A 14,281-nucleotide genomic window follows, 5' to 3' on the forward strand; every position below is an offset into this window, starting at 1 on the left:
CTTCTATCAGGAAAGGATGGAAAAACAGCATAATATATTCCCTTTTATTATGGTATAAAGTCATAAACAAGAGGGACATTAGGAAGAACAACACTCTTTAGCTTGCTAAAGATGTATTCACAGGCACCATTACTTCAGCAAAGCTAATTCCACAAGTACCGTGTCCTCACTATTGAAAAAAAATCCCAGTGCCTCTACACTGTCTCCCAGAAACCCCTTCTGTCTCACAACCCTTTTGTGAAGACAAAAATCCCCACGTGACCATTGAAGAATATTTGTATCCCTTACATAAAAAAAATCATTAATTTTAACCCATAACCCTGGGTTTCAAGAGAAGACTTTCCCATTTTAACAACTTACTTGATGCTACTCGAGGAAATACAGCAACATTGCAATGCACATTTTACACCGTATGTGCCATCCTGTGTAAGTTCACAGGGTGAGACAGAGCTCTCAGGCCATACAAAGAGGTTTCAATAAATTCTTCATCTCAGGCCTTGCCAGTTTGAGAAATCAAGGTGTCAGAGCTGCAGCAAGGACACAGGTGTTCTTCAGAGCAGACAATTTCCGATTGTGCAATGCGGAATCTGACGTTGAAGACAGAAGGATAAGCAGGTAGCAACTAATCAGGGATTTATTTATATAGAGAATGACTAGGTATAAACTTAAGACCATGGGTCACAGTCACTTTATGACTTTGCAGAATAACAAGCTAATTCTTGTAGAAAGAGAAACCATAGACAACAGCCAAAAGTTTGACAGACACCAAGTAAGAGAAAAGCAAATGTAGGAAGGCAACACAATCAACCAAGTGACCAGAGTGTGAAATTAGATATTTTTGTTGTTTTATTAAAAGAAAAAAATTTAAAGCCAATTATTCCACTGCTATGCACAGGAGCTTTAAATTGCAATCAAAGCACCAAGTTTGACTGGACTTATTAAGAAGGTGAAAAATTCATGCCCAGCTGCCAGGACACTCCACAACAAATCAAACACTCCTTGATCTCAGCACTCCTATTATCAGCCCCTGCATGGTTTGTCACACTCAGCTGACAATTTGTTTGTTATATAACTAATAATACACTTACCTTGGCCTATTGTTACTAATGCTGCTTTCCTCCTCTCCCAGGATACTTGAAACAAACCCCATGAAAATATGCTGATATTCAAAACAACCCTATTGAGCAATTCTAAAGCCTCTTCCCTAAAGAGCATTCCAGGTAAGTCCTTCCATGTTGCCACAGTTTCTTTTTTTTTTCAAACTAGTACTCAAATGTTTTTGATATCATAAACCACTGAGATAATTACTTTTCTTGTCACTTTTCACCTGGACAACCTTTGTTTGACAACTACTTCTAATTAATACCTACAAAATCACTTTATTCAAGGACTTAACAGAAATATCCAAAGGTATGTCATACTAGCACGATGTTTGGATAGGATAATCCCAACATGAGAAGTCTGGTGATATCACTTAGAAAAGTCTCCTGTATCAGCAACAAAAGCTACCTCTGAAGTGTCTTACTGGATTCTAAAGGAGCTGGGCAGGAAGAACAACCTACAAACCTTTCAATCTACAAACTCTTCTTTTACTCCTACCTTAATAATGATACAGATACCAACACAAGGTCATTCTGTTGCACAGAAAACATTCTGGTACATGACAACATTGCATTGTATGAAGGCCTTAATTCCATATGATTTTAGAAAAACATGCTAAATTCATACATGAGGTAGTAGAGAAATAATTTTTATCCTTTTTTGGTTTTTTATCTTCTGCCAACCCATCCTCAAAACCAGCATGTTCAACAACTCCTTAAATTTTATCTTTTGACAATCTAAATTAGATATAGCCTTCTGTATAGAAATGCACTATTATGTCCAATTTAGGTACCAAATTCTAAAACTTTTGCCTGCAGAATTAGTGGTTCTCTCTCGTCTCTTGCCCTAAACACAATTTAAAACCTAAGTGGAAAATGCCTGCCTTCCACCTGCAATATTCTGCTTTCATCAGCCCAATTATATTCCACAGCACACACATGAAAACCACTCAGCCTGCTGTCTTGTTCAAGCTAATGGTGAGAACTTCAGTCCCTGACTAAAAACCATGTCCGATGCAAAATGCTTAAATGAACTGAAAATGCCTCGCTTCTGTCCTCAGAAATACCGCTACTAAGCTCCCACTCAAATTTGATTATTAAGTTTATATTTGTTTCCCTAATCCTTCCCATAGATAAAGGTGCATTAGAATCATGAATCACAGGACACACAGGCTCAGTGTTGTCTTAAACCCTGGGCTAGTTAAACTGTTGGGGTGGTTGCCGGGGCCTGCCAAGGCAGCCACACTGTTTATAGTTTAGCTCTCCAGATACAGGACTATTATGTTTCAGACTGACAAATACCATATCCTCAAGGTTAGTCCTGTGATGCAAATATATCCTGGCAGGGCAGAACGGCTGAGCAGGGGTGGTCTTTAGCATGGAGACAGTCTGAGCTTCTGCAAGATTGCTGAAGCATTAAGTTAAAGGAAGAACTGTGCATTTAATAAAACTGCTGCTTAAATAGGAGCTATTTTTAGGAAACACTCAAACGAGTGTGTTCATTTGTCTAAGTAATACTCAAAAGACTGTCTTAAGTTGATCTAAATGGAGCAGAAGATGGATCAGGTTAGGATTTAACTCAGTTTATCTCTTAATGCATAATTTAATAGCCAAAAAGTTACTTTTCAAATGAAAAAACCTCAGTTTTTGCTAACAACTGGAGAATGAGCAAAAAAACACAACTTGATTGAGGAAAAACTATTTTTGCACTGTCAAAGCTTTGTTTTTGCTAATCTCTGTTTAGCTCAAAAGCCCTATAAACACACTTGGAAGGAGGGATCTGTTAAAAATATATCACCCCACCCCTCCAATTAAGGGCTGAGAAGCTTATGACACATCAGAGATCCAACAAGAACAGGGAAGGACTTAATGTTCCTGACATTTCTAAGGTAAAAAAGCCCAAGCAGGTTTAAAAATCCCAAATGTTTCATGCCTTTGTTAAATAGATTTTAAAGCAAGAATCCAGATCCAAGCTATTTTTATTCATTTGTAGGTCATGTGTAATTAACTGCTTGTTTTCACAAAACCTTATTACACTGTCAACATCACTGGCCAGATGATCCGCCCCACCCAGAGTGAGCTGCACACCACAGAGGGACAACTATCTCCCGAGGAGCCCTTGTATCTGCGGGAGAGGGCTGGTCCTGCAGCACCAATCTGCCCTGCAACAGCACTGCTGTGCTGATCACACCTCCTCAGCTCACCCCTTTCCTAGAAACTGCAAGAAAACTACTCAGACGCCAAACTCCACGTCTAAAACCATGGGCAGGTGGCGCTTTTTTGGATATCGCTGACACTCTCTAGGATGTCATTATTCTTCTCCTCCCTCCCTTGTGCCTTGGGCACAGGGCAATTAGCAGAACTGATCACTAAACCACTTGAGAAACAGGGGGAGGAAGAGGAGGGGAAAAGAGCCAGTTGGGTTGGCTCGAGCCACTAATTTAGAACAATTTGAGCCAGGCTTTACCTTCAGACCTCACAGAACCCACTCTGCTGGGAAAGTGGCAGGGAGCACCCAACACTCAGGGAGGGATCCAAAGCCCACATCCCTGTTTGCAGGGTTGGCATCTGCCCTCCCTCAGGCTCAAGGATGTTTTACAGAGATCAGCCCATGGCAGACATGAATCCTGCTCAAAGCAGCACTGGACAGACCCAGAAAGCAGGGTCACCATCCCAGCTCATGCTGGGCCACCCACTTCACAACACTGGGCAGTGCCACCAGCAGACAGTGACCTGTAGGGCACAGACATCCTCTGCCTCATAAACAGGGGAGACAAAATTTGGTCCTGCATTTTGTATACAGAGCTACAGCCACTTTTAAGAATCTCTTATTCACATCAGAGATGCATATTCCATCCTGGCACAAGAAGCAGACACATAAATCCCACAGCACACAGCACATTCACAGTGTTTAAGATTTGCAGATGGAGCATGTGCAGGAGAAGGTTTTTATGAACAAGAAATGCTGGAACAACCAATCGTCGTGCAGGGACAACACAGGTCCTGCCAGCAACGGCTTTGAATGCAGGCAAGAAACATTTGCTGTAGCCTGAATACAGAAGTTGTACAGCTGTGCCAGCTAAGTGGTGTGTTTATCCTTTAGGGCATATTTGCTTTCTACAAACAGCCTGCGTTAGAACTGTATACATGTGGCTGGAGAGTTGAACATTTCACTCCTGTGTTGAATAAATCAGGAGAACTGGTCCCAGATAATACAACTTTCCTAAGCTGGGGGGCAGAGGGGACCCAAGAAGAATGGTTGCTCAGTGACCGAGTGACAGGAACCAAGTTACCTCATGTAAGCAGCTTTTTTCTTGTTCTAAGCAAAACCAGTTTTTGTCTAAATGTAATATTTAACAGCACACAAATACTTTAGTTGGCTTCCTTTTGTTTCAGCAATTTTAATATACATATCACAAGTCTATAGAAATTCAAGTAAGCTCCATTATTCTTCTCGCCCTAACCTCATACACCTGATCCAGTCACCTTGTCTAGGCCTAGCATCACATTCAAGTTAGAAAATGAATAACAATCCAGGTATTTAAATGCTTATGTGTTCTGGTCTTAAACATCTCCCCTGATACAGGAGATCTGTCCCACCTCTGAACTAAAAGACCATATGTAGTCACTGCTTATTGTAAAATAGTATTTCCAGGGTTTAAATACAATTCAGAACATTTAAATATGTTATAAACAGGTAAAGACAGATCACAAGAGTGAATTAGTGATTCAGACCTATAAGCCACTGGACCATGGCAAGATGCCAGTGTGTCAAGACACTGACATATGTAAAAGTAATCCATACCCAGCATTTTGGGAAAAAACAGAATGGCTAGATGCAAAACTTGAAAGAATAAGGTATACTTTAAAAATAACACTTGTTTACATTCAATAGAGGTCTAAGCAATTACGTTCCATGGTCATTTGGAAGACTGTTGCTCAATTTTCACATCCATTCTTCTATCACCATGACTAATCATACAAAACCCATCAAACTCCTTAGACTCAACAAGTATTAGGGACATGAGTATTTCTTTCAAATTCCCAGGAGCAGCTGTATATTGACAAACAAGTAATTCTACAAAAATCAGGAAATATTTAGGGAAGTAAGAAAATACATTTCCCAGTCTGAAAGCCTTGTTTTGTATAAGGCCTCATCTAACATACTTGTCAAAGATACAGAAAGGATGGCAATTAAAAGAAAGTCTCTATTCTCATTAGAACCCCCCTTGCTTCCTGCCTCGCCACTTCCTGCTCTCCCCCCTCTCACCCTATCCCATGCCACCCACGGCAAATCATACTTTTCCTGTTCCTGAAGCCCTTTCAGATGCTCAGTGTCACTAAAAATACCATATATGATAAACACAAACTGAAAATAATCTTTCCTCAAATAAAACACCTGTTATCATTAGACAATACAGGTTTCCAAAAAGATTCTGACCTTTTCCAAAAAGAAAAAAAAAAATACAATTCCGCCTCCCCCTTTTTTTTTGGCTGGAAGGGTAGTAGCTGCAACACAGAGCAGTAACATTTAATTTTCCTGCCTGTGTTTGTAATCAGAGCTCTGACAGACCCAGACACCCTATAAAACGTATTAAAAAAGAGAAAAATTGCCATGTTTTACATAGTTTTTACATATCTTTGTTCTAAACGCTAAAGACCTGTGAGACATTCATCTCATCAAGAACAAACACACAGACAACAGCACAGCAGCCTTCAGTGATACAACAAAGGACAATTTAAGACAAACGACTTGGAGCAAATGCTATCACTGAATAATCCCACAGCAGCTGTCATAATTAGTTACCTCCAATCTCATCAGAATCAGGGAAGTTAGAGTTAAAATCGAGCTCTCTTCCTGTAACATTGTGTAACTCCAAAACAGCAGCATTATCCTCGCTATTTTAGAATTAACATTTCTCCATAAGATAATGTGGAACCACTCGATTCTTCCACGCCAGAACACTCGGTGCAAGCCGACAGATGACAAAAGAAACTCGGTCAAGTTTGAGCCTCTCTCAGCACCTTATTTCCTGTCTAAAGAGCCCTTTTGTTCTGCTTCCCTGCATAAATGTTAATATCCTGCCATCATTAGCGAGCGAAACGACGAAGGAAAAGCCCCACGCACATGAATTCCGCTGCCCCGGCGGGCGGAACGACGCCACACGACGCGATTAGAACCGCAAAATTCCTACCACCAAGATCTGCACAATTCTCTGCTCGCTTCACCCCAGATTAACTTCACTTGGAGCTGCACTTCGGCGCAACCTACCCCGGCGGCGGGGCCCCGCCCCCGCGCTCCCATTGGCCGAGGCGGGCGGAGGCCCGCCCCGCCGGCCGGGCCGCGCTCGCCGATTGGCGGAGTGGCCTGTCCGTCACGCAAAGAACTTTTCCTCGCTAGCAGGTTAGGCTGGGCGGGCTCGGGCACCCCCGGCGCGCGCTCTTAAAGGGGCCGCGTCCCGCTCCCGCCGTGACAGCCCACGGCCCTCCCGGGACACGCAGACCCCGCGGGGCGCCCACCCCTCCCGGCACGCAGCCCCCCAGCCAGGGGGACCGGGGATGGGGGACAGCAGAGCACCTTCTCTTCTCTTCTCCCGCGGCAATTACACAACTGCTGCTTGCTCCACTTCGGGGATAAAATTAGATGTGTGTTGGAGCCCATCCGCGCTTTAAGGGTGACTGGAGTTGCCCTGGGAGGCCGAGCACACTATATAAATTAGTAACCCCGGCTAAAAATACATCGGGTCGCCGGTTCCAAAGACTTCCACCCATTTAAAGCATGAGTCAGCAGGAGCTCCGCAGGAAGTGACTGTCTCCATCCCACAAGGTACCACGGCTCCTGCCAGAAACTTTTTGTGCTTATTCAGGCTTCACTCGGCTGAACGAATTTGCAAGATCCTGGTCACGTTGTGACAACAGCATTTCTCACGGCACAGCTTCCTCTCAGCACTAGACAAAACCCTGTCCTTTTAATCCTTAGATTAGAAGTGTTTCTTTTTCCTCAGTGCAAACACTGATGTGGTTCCCTACCCATCTATACAGAGAAAAGAAAAGTAAACACAAAACAAGGCTTGATAAATATTTCACAAGGGCAGATATGACACCTGGTTTGAGACAAACCTTGCCCCATTCCAAACAAGCAACACGAGGAAGAGCCACAACACAGTGTTCCCTCCTGCACCCACAAAGTATCATCATGGTTACACAAGACTTATCTGGGTAGCAAAGCCGCCTTGCATAAAACATTTTCATGTGTTTAGTGTAAAATAACTAAAAATATTAAGCTAGAGGAAGCATAACCACATTTAGGTTGTTCTTCTGGCTATTGCCAACTTTCCCAGTGCTGGAGCTGCCTGCTTTGCCTTACTTCACTCACTGCCAATACCACAAAATGGAGATGTTTTAACTTCCCTAATAGAGATTAAAAAGTCCAAGGCAGTTTAGCAAATAACATCAAGAAAATATTTACAGCTAAGTACTCCCTTGAGCTGTGAAACACCAAAAAGAGCATAAAAAACACCTTCAGGAAGGACATTTAATTCTCTAAAACTGTGAAATAGCACATTTTGTGTTACCTCCTATTTTAGAGCAACCTACCATGCCACAAATTCAAACAGGACTGAAAAGCAGCAATTGGTACAGCTGTAAGTTGCTATGTATGAAGCAAGCACAGAAAAAACAATATTCACATAATTTCCCCCTCAGTACCTAAAATACAAGCTGAAAGGACCCGACCTTAACCCTTGCATCTGAATTCAGTGCCCTGCCAGAGCCAGCACTGCTGGAGGTTAATCTCAGGTCTCCTGAGGATAACTCTGAGGTCACACTTACATGACACTTTTTTGACCAACTCTTATCTAAGCAATCAAAACCAAGAACACAGTTCACGCAAACAAAACAGACTAATAAAGTGTCCCTTAGGTATCACAGTAACCAATCTTGGAAAGCTTCAATTTAGAACACATTAACTTTAGGCCCATAAAAACAGCAGCACAAGTCACAAATCATATCAACCAAACTGCCAAGTGTTAGAAGACACAAGAACCCTAAAGTCAGTGGTGTTGTTTGGGTACTTTCAAAAGGAGAGGGGAAAAGAAAACCCAAAACACACTACCCCAAAACTTTCCAGCTCTATATGCTACCACAGCAATTTCACCACGTGGCAACAGCAACAAAAAGTAATTTTTATCATCAAACATCCAACATTTCAGCTCACACTTCTGTTACGCAGGTAACTGGGGTGGGCTCAGTTCAGCGCATGCTGTGTCTCACCTAAAAATTGATTGCGCAGGCTCGAAAGGTTAAAAAGACCTTTCCCAAAATCTTCGTTTGCAAAGACTGGCCATACACACACACAGGAGCTCTTATCACTGAGAGGGAGACGTTTCATCCCTTTTCCTCCTCACCTCTCCCCCCTTCATGCAGTCTGGCCAACTCCCACAGCCCAGCTCTGGTGCTCATCAGCCCCTTCCACCTGCCTCCGAGTCTCTGGGTTGGCAGAAGCTTGGCCAGCCTCTGATAAGCAAGAGCACAGCTCACCCAGAGCACAAGGGGGATGGCAAAACACATTCTTCTCCATCCAGCACTGACCACCCAGATTTGCTTACCTCATCTCATTTAACACCAAAACAAACCCACCCACACAACACAACTGTCAGTAATACTACGAATGTCCCAAGAGTAGTTTGCCATCCTTGTAAAAGTGAAGATCCCTGCATCATCTGCTAAGTGGGGTATCCTGCTAGGTTCCCTAGCTCACTGGACTAGAAATCTGTATCCAGATGTTAGCAATCTGAGCATAAAAAAATTGCTATTCAAGTTATTATCCCACGCTGAAAGAGACGTAGTGAAACTAGACACTAAAAAAACCTAATTTTTTAGCATCAGTTTCTGCACAAAAGCCACTTATTTTCCCTGTAAACACACATACATTCTGGAGAAAATGCAATGACACCACTTTAGGTCCAGGCTTAAGTAAAGCTTTTGCTACTCTTACAACATCTGTGGCAATGCAGAAAAAAACTGGAAATAGCAGACTGCAGCTGCAAGAACATTAAGCAGGGAAGCTTTGACAGCAGTGTTAAAAAAAAAAAAATTCAGTTTAGTGCAACCCAACTTCACGCTGAGGACAGTAACAGAAAGCACCTGACTCTCATTTGACTATTGTAATCATGAAACTGCTAAAGGGCCAGTTGTTCTGTCATCTTACATATACAGGAGACAGCAAGTTTGGAGGACTTGACAGCTCAAGAGATCAAGAACAGAGCCTTTCATCTTTAAGTCACCAGTTCAAACAGAGACAAGAATAGCAGTGATCAAAAGCTACATGTGATAGCTGTTGGGGGATTAGATGAGAGATGGTTACTCGCTGTCCGGTTCCCAACAGATCAGCGTGAACCACAAGAGCTTTCTTCAGTGGTTTGCACCTGTTTTTCAGTCTTGAATACATTACACCTTCTGGTTCTGTACACGTTAATAAGTAGCAAAGGAACTGATCTGCTGGGTGCACATACTGAACTGGCACTGGAGAAAAGGACTTTACCCTCTGGTTGTCAATTATGTCAGCACTAATGTGCTGAACTTTTTATTTCTTATTATTATAGTTCTGACTTTGCTTTTCTTATTAGAGACAGATTTGAAAGTAGTTTTTAGCTTCCCATTCCTTTCACACCCTCAGATGCTGCAATCCTGTTTATAAACAATAGTTCTCAAACTTGCTGGGTATTTTTGGAAATACATCAATTTTAAAGGCACATTAGCATAGCAATTTCAGAACTTTGGCATTTGAGAAATTATTTGAGACATTATTACTAATTTTTTATCAAACCTATACAACATTAACTTCATAAGGGCAACGTCTGCATAAAGACTGGAAAAAAAAAATCCCTGACTGAAGAAACCAACATTCCTTTTCATATTCTTACGCATTCTTCAATAGATCAGTGTGCAGCTTCTGCAAAGTTTGTCAGCAATAGCCCCTTTCCAACCTGACTTTAGTTTTAAAAGTCTGTATAAGTACCTGGAATTTCCAAACTGGATAGGCAAGATGAAAACAAGTTCAGAGTGTATGTTGACTGAAGGTTCTGGGAGCAAGGGTTCATTGTCCTGCTACAAACACCACTACCAAAAACAATCTTCTACACAACCCCAGCAATACACAGGTCATAGTTCTTAGTAGTGTATTACTTCCTGAGAATTAAGTTGCTGAAGAAAAGCCAAGATCCTAGAAACCTACCAGGAAACTTAATCCTCAGCTGTAACTAAGGAGGCTCTCACATACAAAGAATTCAACTTGCTATTCCAGGAGTTTAAAGAGAACATACCAGACTGATGAGATTTCAGTAATCTTGAACTTTGAGATTCCTCTTGCTGTTTTCAATCCAAGATGTACCACTGCTGTGCAACACTCAGACCTGGAAACAACAAAGAGGCGCACGTGGTAAATACCTTCAGAGAGGTCTGGTGACTCGTCTGGACAGCAGCACAGATACACCAGACAAACACATTCCCTTGGCAGTTTTAGCAGCTGCCTCAAACCACCCAAATCTAGGCTACTCATTCATGTTAAATCCCAACTGTCTCCTCCTATGTGGGGAATAAACCCTTAACAGAATCATTTGTCCTGCCTCGCATTCCCCTGGCCTATAAAGCTGGACATCCATAATAGGTCTCAATCCCTCAGCAGTTGCCATGTTGGTTTAGTTTGAGGGGGTTTGTTCATGGGTTGTTGGGGTTTTTTGGGGGGCTGTGAGTTGGTTGCTTGGGCGGAGTTTTTCGGTTTAGTGGTTTTTGGTTTTTGTTTGTTTTTTTTTTAATCAGGACATGGAATTGTAACTTGTACAGCTGCACCACCAAGGCCTCTGGTGATGAATGGCCACAACACTCGCCTTAGTCAAAATCCTTGCAAAAGGATCTAGACATTTTAAGACATTTCCTTGACATCAGGTATCTCTTGGGTGGAGCAAAAATAAGCATACTACAGTTTCCACTGAATTGAGCATAGTCCAAATACATTTATATGTAATCTATAATACTCTTTGTAGCTCAAATCAAGTATCTTGAATGCAAGTCATAGCCCATTCAGTACTAAAAAGAAAAAAAAATAGAAAAAGCTGCATAGCGATTAGCTGCCAAGAAAATGGAGCTAGAAGTTTGTATACTTCCAATTCTCTCAGAAATCACACTGATTAATATAGCTGTTACAAAACGACACACTTTCACAGAAACAGGGATTACCTTTATCTGTAACCATAGCAACTTTTCAGTAGTTTGTGTTAATGCTACTCTCCCTCTGATAACTTGCCACTATCTCTTTCAAGCTATTTGTGTAAGGTTTTCAATGTGCCATCTGAGACCATGAAGTAACAAGAAGTTGAAATGTAAACTTACATTCTTAGATCACACTTAAAAATATGCAGTGTCACACACACTGTTGTTCATTTTTGCCATAAATTCAAGATTAGTCAGGAAGTAAAATAATAACAGATTAAAATAAATTTAATATGATTCACAGGTTTTTAAGACAAACAAATATTATAAGAGGTATTCTATGAAATACATACAGGAGACAGTTTCTCCAGTACTGAAGAATGTCTTCTCTAACTGCATAGTAGTAAACCCAAGGAATTAGGCCACTGATATGTCATATATTTTGTTATGCAGTATCATAAGAAAGAAAAATCCTCCCCAAGCATACTTATTTTGGCCTAAACAAATATATAACTGATCAGAAGAGAGCCAGTCCCTTGTTCTATGTTAGGTGATAATAAATATAAACAACAGGTGTAAGTACCTCGGCACTAGAAAAACAAATCGAGCAAAACTATAAAAGTTAGAAGAGAGACAGGAAAGAGACAAAGGAAGGACTTTACTTCCTCAATTGTTGAGCTACCATCATCCACAGTTCAGATAAGGACAAGCACTCTGTGACAAGAAATTTTTTAAGATGACATCAGACAAACAAAATCATTTGCTGGGAAGTAGTAGGAGGAAGAGCATAATTTCTTCTTTTTTTTTTTTTTCCCTGAAGCTCACAGGGCAGCTTACCAAGCTGTGCCCTTCTCTCTCCAGTATACACAGAGTTTGGCACAGTTAAGATGCAAGCAAAGAACCTTAGAAGAGTGAAAGAAACTCGGCACGCTCTTTGCTCCCTGTAACTCTTACGCAATGACACCTATTATAGGACAAGTCTGGACAAACACTCGGGGAATGGACTCCAGAACACAACGGTGCACTTAAGTCAGTTCACGCAGGGGCTGAAGCAACTACCATGGTTTTGCTGAATGCCTCCACATTACATCAGCACATGTGGTAGAGGCTTCTGTATTTCGTTGTTGTTGCTGCTATTAACAGCAGAGACAGCTGCCCTTTTTATTTTTTAAGATTCCCCAATCCTAACATCCCGTGGAAACACGAGTGGATGTTTGCATCCCTTATCTATCACGCCAGGCTTTTTACCTAGGAGTTAAGTTCGGGTTAAATTTCGCAGGGTTCTTGGGTGAACACCAGCACAACAACAAAAACAACTTTTCACACGATAAAACTCAAAACTACGTCAGGCTGGGTTAAGTTTTAACCCTTGGCTTAACCAGGGGGGTGCCACAAGCCCAGCTGGACGCTGATCCCCGGTACCTCTGTCCCCACACCGGCCAGAACCGCTGCTCTGGGCTCACCCGAGGGGCGGCGAGGCCCGGACAGCCGGGGGGAGCCCTGGGTCTGACAGGGCACCGCCGCCGGGTCCAGCCCGGTTCCCACGGCCCCCAAAACCCCCGCGGTCCGTGCGGGGCCGGGCCCGGCCGGCGCAGCGCTGGCGACGGGCCGGCTGTGCCTCTCCCTTCCACCCAAGGACACGAGTACAAACACCTCTGCCCCGGGATGGCTCCTGCGCACGCAGCCGCCCGTCGGGGGTGGGGAGACGGACGACGGAACCACCAAAAAAGGCAGAAAAAAAACCCGCAGAGGGCCCCGCGCCCGCCGCCGCCGCCGCCCCGCAAGCCCCGCGCCCGCCGGGTGCGGGGCTCGGGGGTCCGCAGGGGGGACTCTCCCCGCAGCCCCTCCGCCGCTCCCCGGGGGCGGCGGGCGGCCGCAGCCCCCCCCCACACCCTGCCCCGCCACGGTGCGGGGCCGCAGCCACCGCCGCTGCCCCAGCCCGGCCGCCCCGGCCCCGCCGCGCTCCCTCACCTTTGCCGGGCCCGCCGCGCCCGCCCGGCCCCGCTCGCTCCGCACCAAACTTTTTTTTCCCCTTTCTCCGTGTTTCGTTGCCCTCGGAGTGACGCGGGCGGGCGCTGATTGGACGAGCCCAGCAAGGGAGGCCGCGGGCAGAAAGGGGGCGGCGCTACGGCCCCGCTAGTAATTATGGCAAGGCGACGGCGGCGACGTCAACCACGGGATGGTGTTTAAAGGGACAGCGGCCCGTGCCCGGCTCCCCCCCGCCCTCAGGAGTGACCTGAGGCGAACGCGGCCGCGGGAGGGCGAGCGGGCAGCGGTGCCTCGGCACGGCGTCATCCGCCCTCCTCCCGCCGCAAATAAATTCATTTCTCTGTAAATAAACCCCTGCGTGTGTGCCTGCTGCCGCTCCCTCTGCCCTTCGGATCCGCGAGGGGAAAGGTTTCCTGCCGGAGCGCGGTCAGGGCGCTCAGTGGGGTTAGGCGCTCACCCGCAGCCCCATCGCGTCTTGTGCCCTGTGGGAAGGCAGCTGTGGAGTCCCTTGCTACCTTTAATGTCACATGCTTGCCTCTGTTTTCTTTTCCCATGGGGCTCTGAGACAATCTACCACAGCTTGTTTTCATACAGACCATTTCCATCCACCTCACACCCACTCTCTCTCTCTTAAATATATATGTATTTAAATATATGTATTATACAGTCTCCCCTCCTGTCACAGGTGGCTCTAGTCCACACCAAGCAGGAAGGTTTAAAGGTGAGATTTAAGGATGATGACTGACTTGGCGGCTTGAAGCAGATAGGAAGGGAGGACGGGATTCCAGGGAGATGAAACAAGCCAAATAAAAGAGGAATTTTATCTGTGGATAGCAGAGAGGAGCAGGCCAAGGCTGGAGGAGCTGCCAGGAGGTGAGTGGCATTTGCAGGGAGTTTTGGAGGAGAAAGAAAAGTGAGCAGTTGTGAAGCCAGAGAAGCTGAGGACGGGTAAAACATGTTTCCATTTCACAAAATCACAGAAT

General features: G+C 44.2%; 1 protein-coding gene across 2 annotated transcripts in view; it reads right to left on the bottom strand.

Moving 5' to 3' along the window:
* The window catches only part of ZFAND6 (zinc finger AN1-type containing 6), a 36,525-nt gene extending 23,147 nt beyond the window's left edge, over positions 1-13,378 (bottom strand). The window contains exons 1-2 of one of the 2 annotated variants that reach the window (XM_027688779.1): positions 13,281-13,378; positions 10,424-10,513 (exon numbers count right to left, since the gene is read on the bottom strand). The gene's annotated coding sequence lies outside the window, so the exon portion shown is untranslated. Of the gene's footprint in view, positions 1-6,295; positions 6,369-10,423; positions 10,514-13,280 lie in introns of those variants that run through there. The other variant, XM_027688778.1, reaches the window with a different exon arrangement.
* Between the last annotated feature and the right edge of the window lie 903 nt (positions 13,379-14,281).

The sequence above is a fragment of the Neopelma chrysocephalum genome, unplaced genomic scaffold, assembly GCF_003984885.1.
Source record: "Neopelma chrysocephalum unplaced genomic scaffold, ASM398488v2 Primary Assembly neopelma1_75, whole genome shotgun sequence".
Lineage (NCBI taxonomy): Eukaryota > Metazoa > Chordata > Aves > Passeriformes > Pipridae > Neopelma > Neopelma chrysocephalum.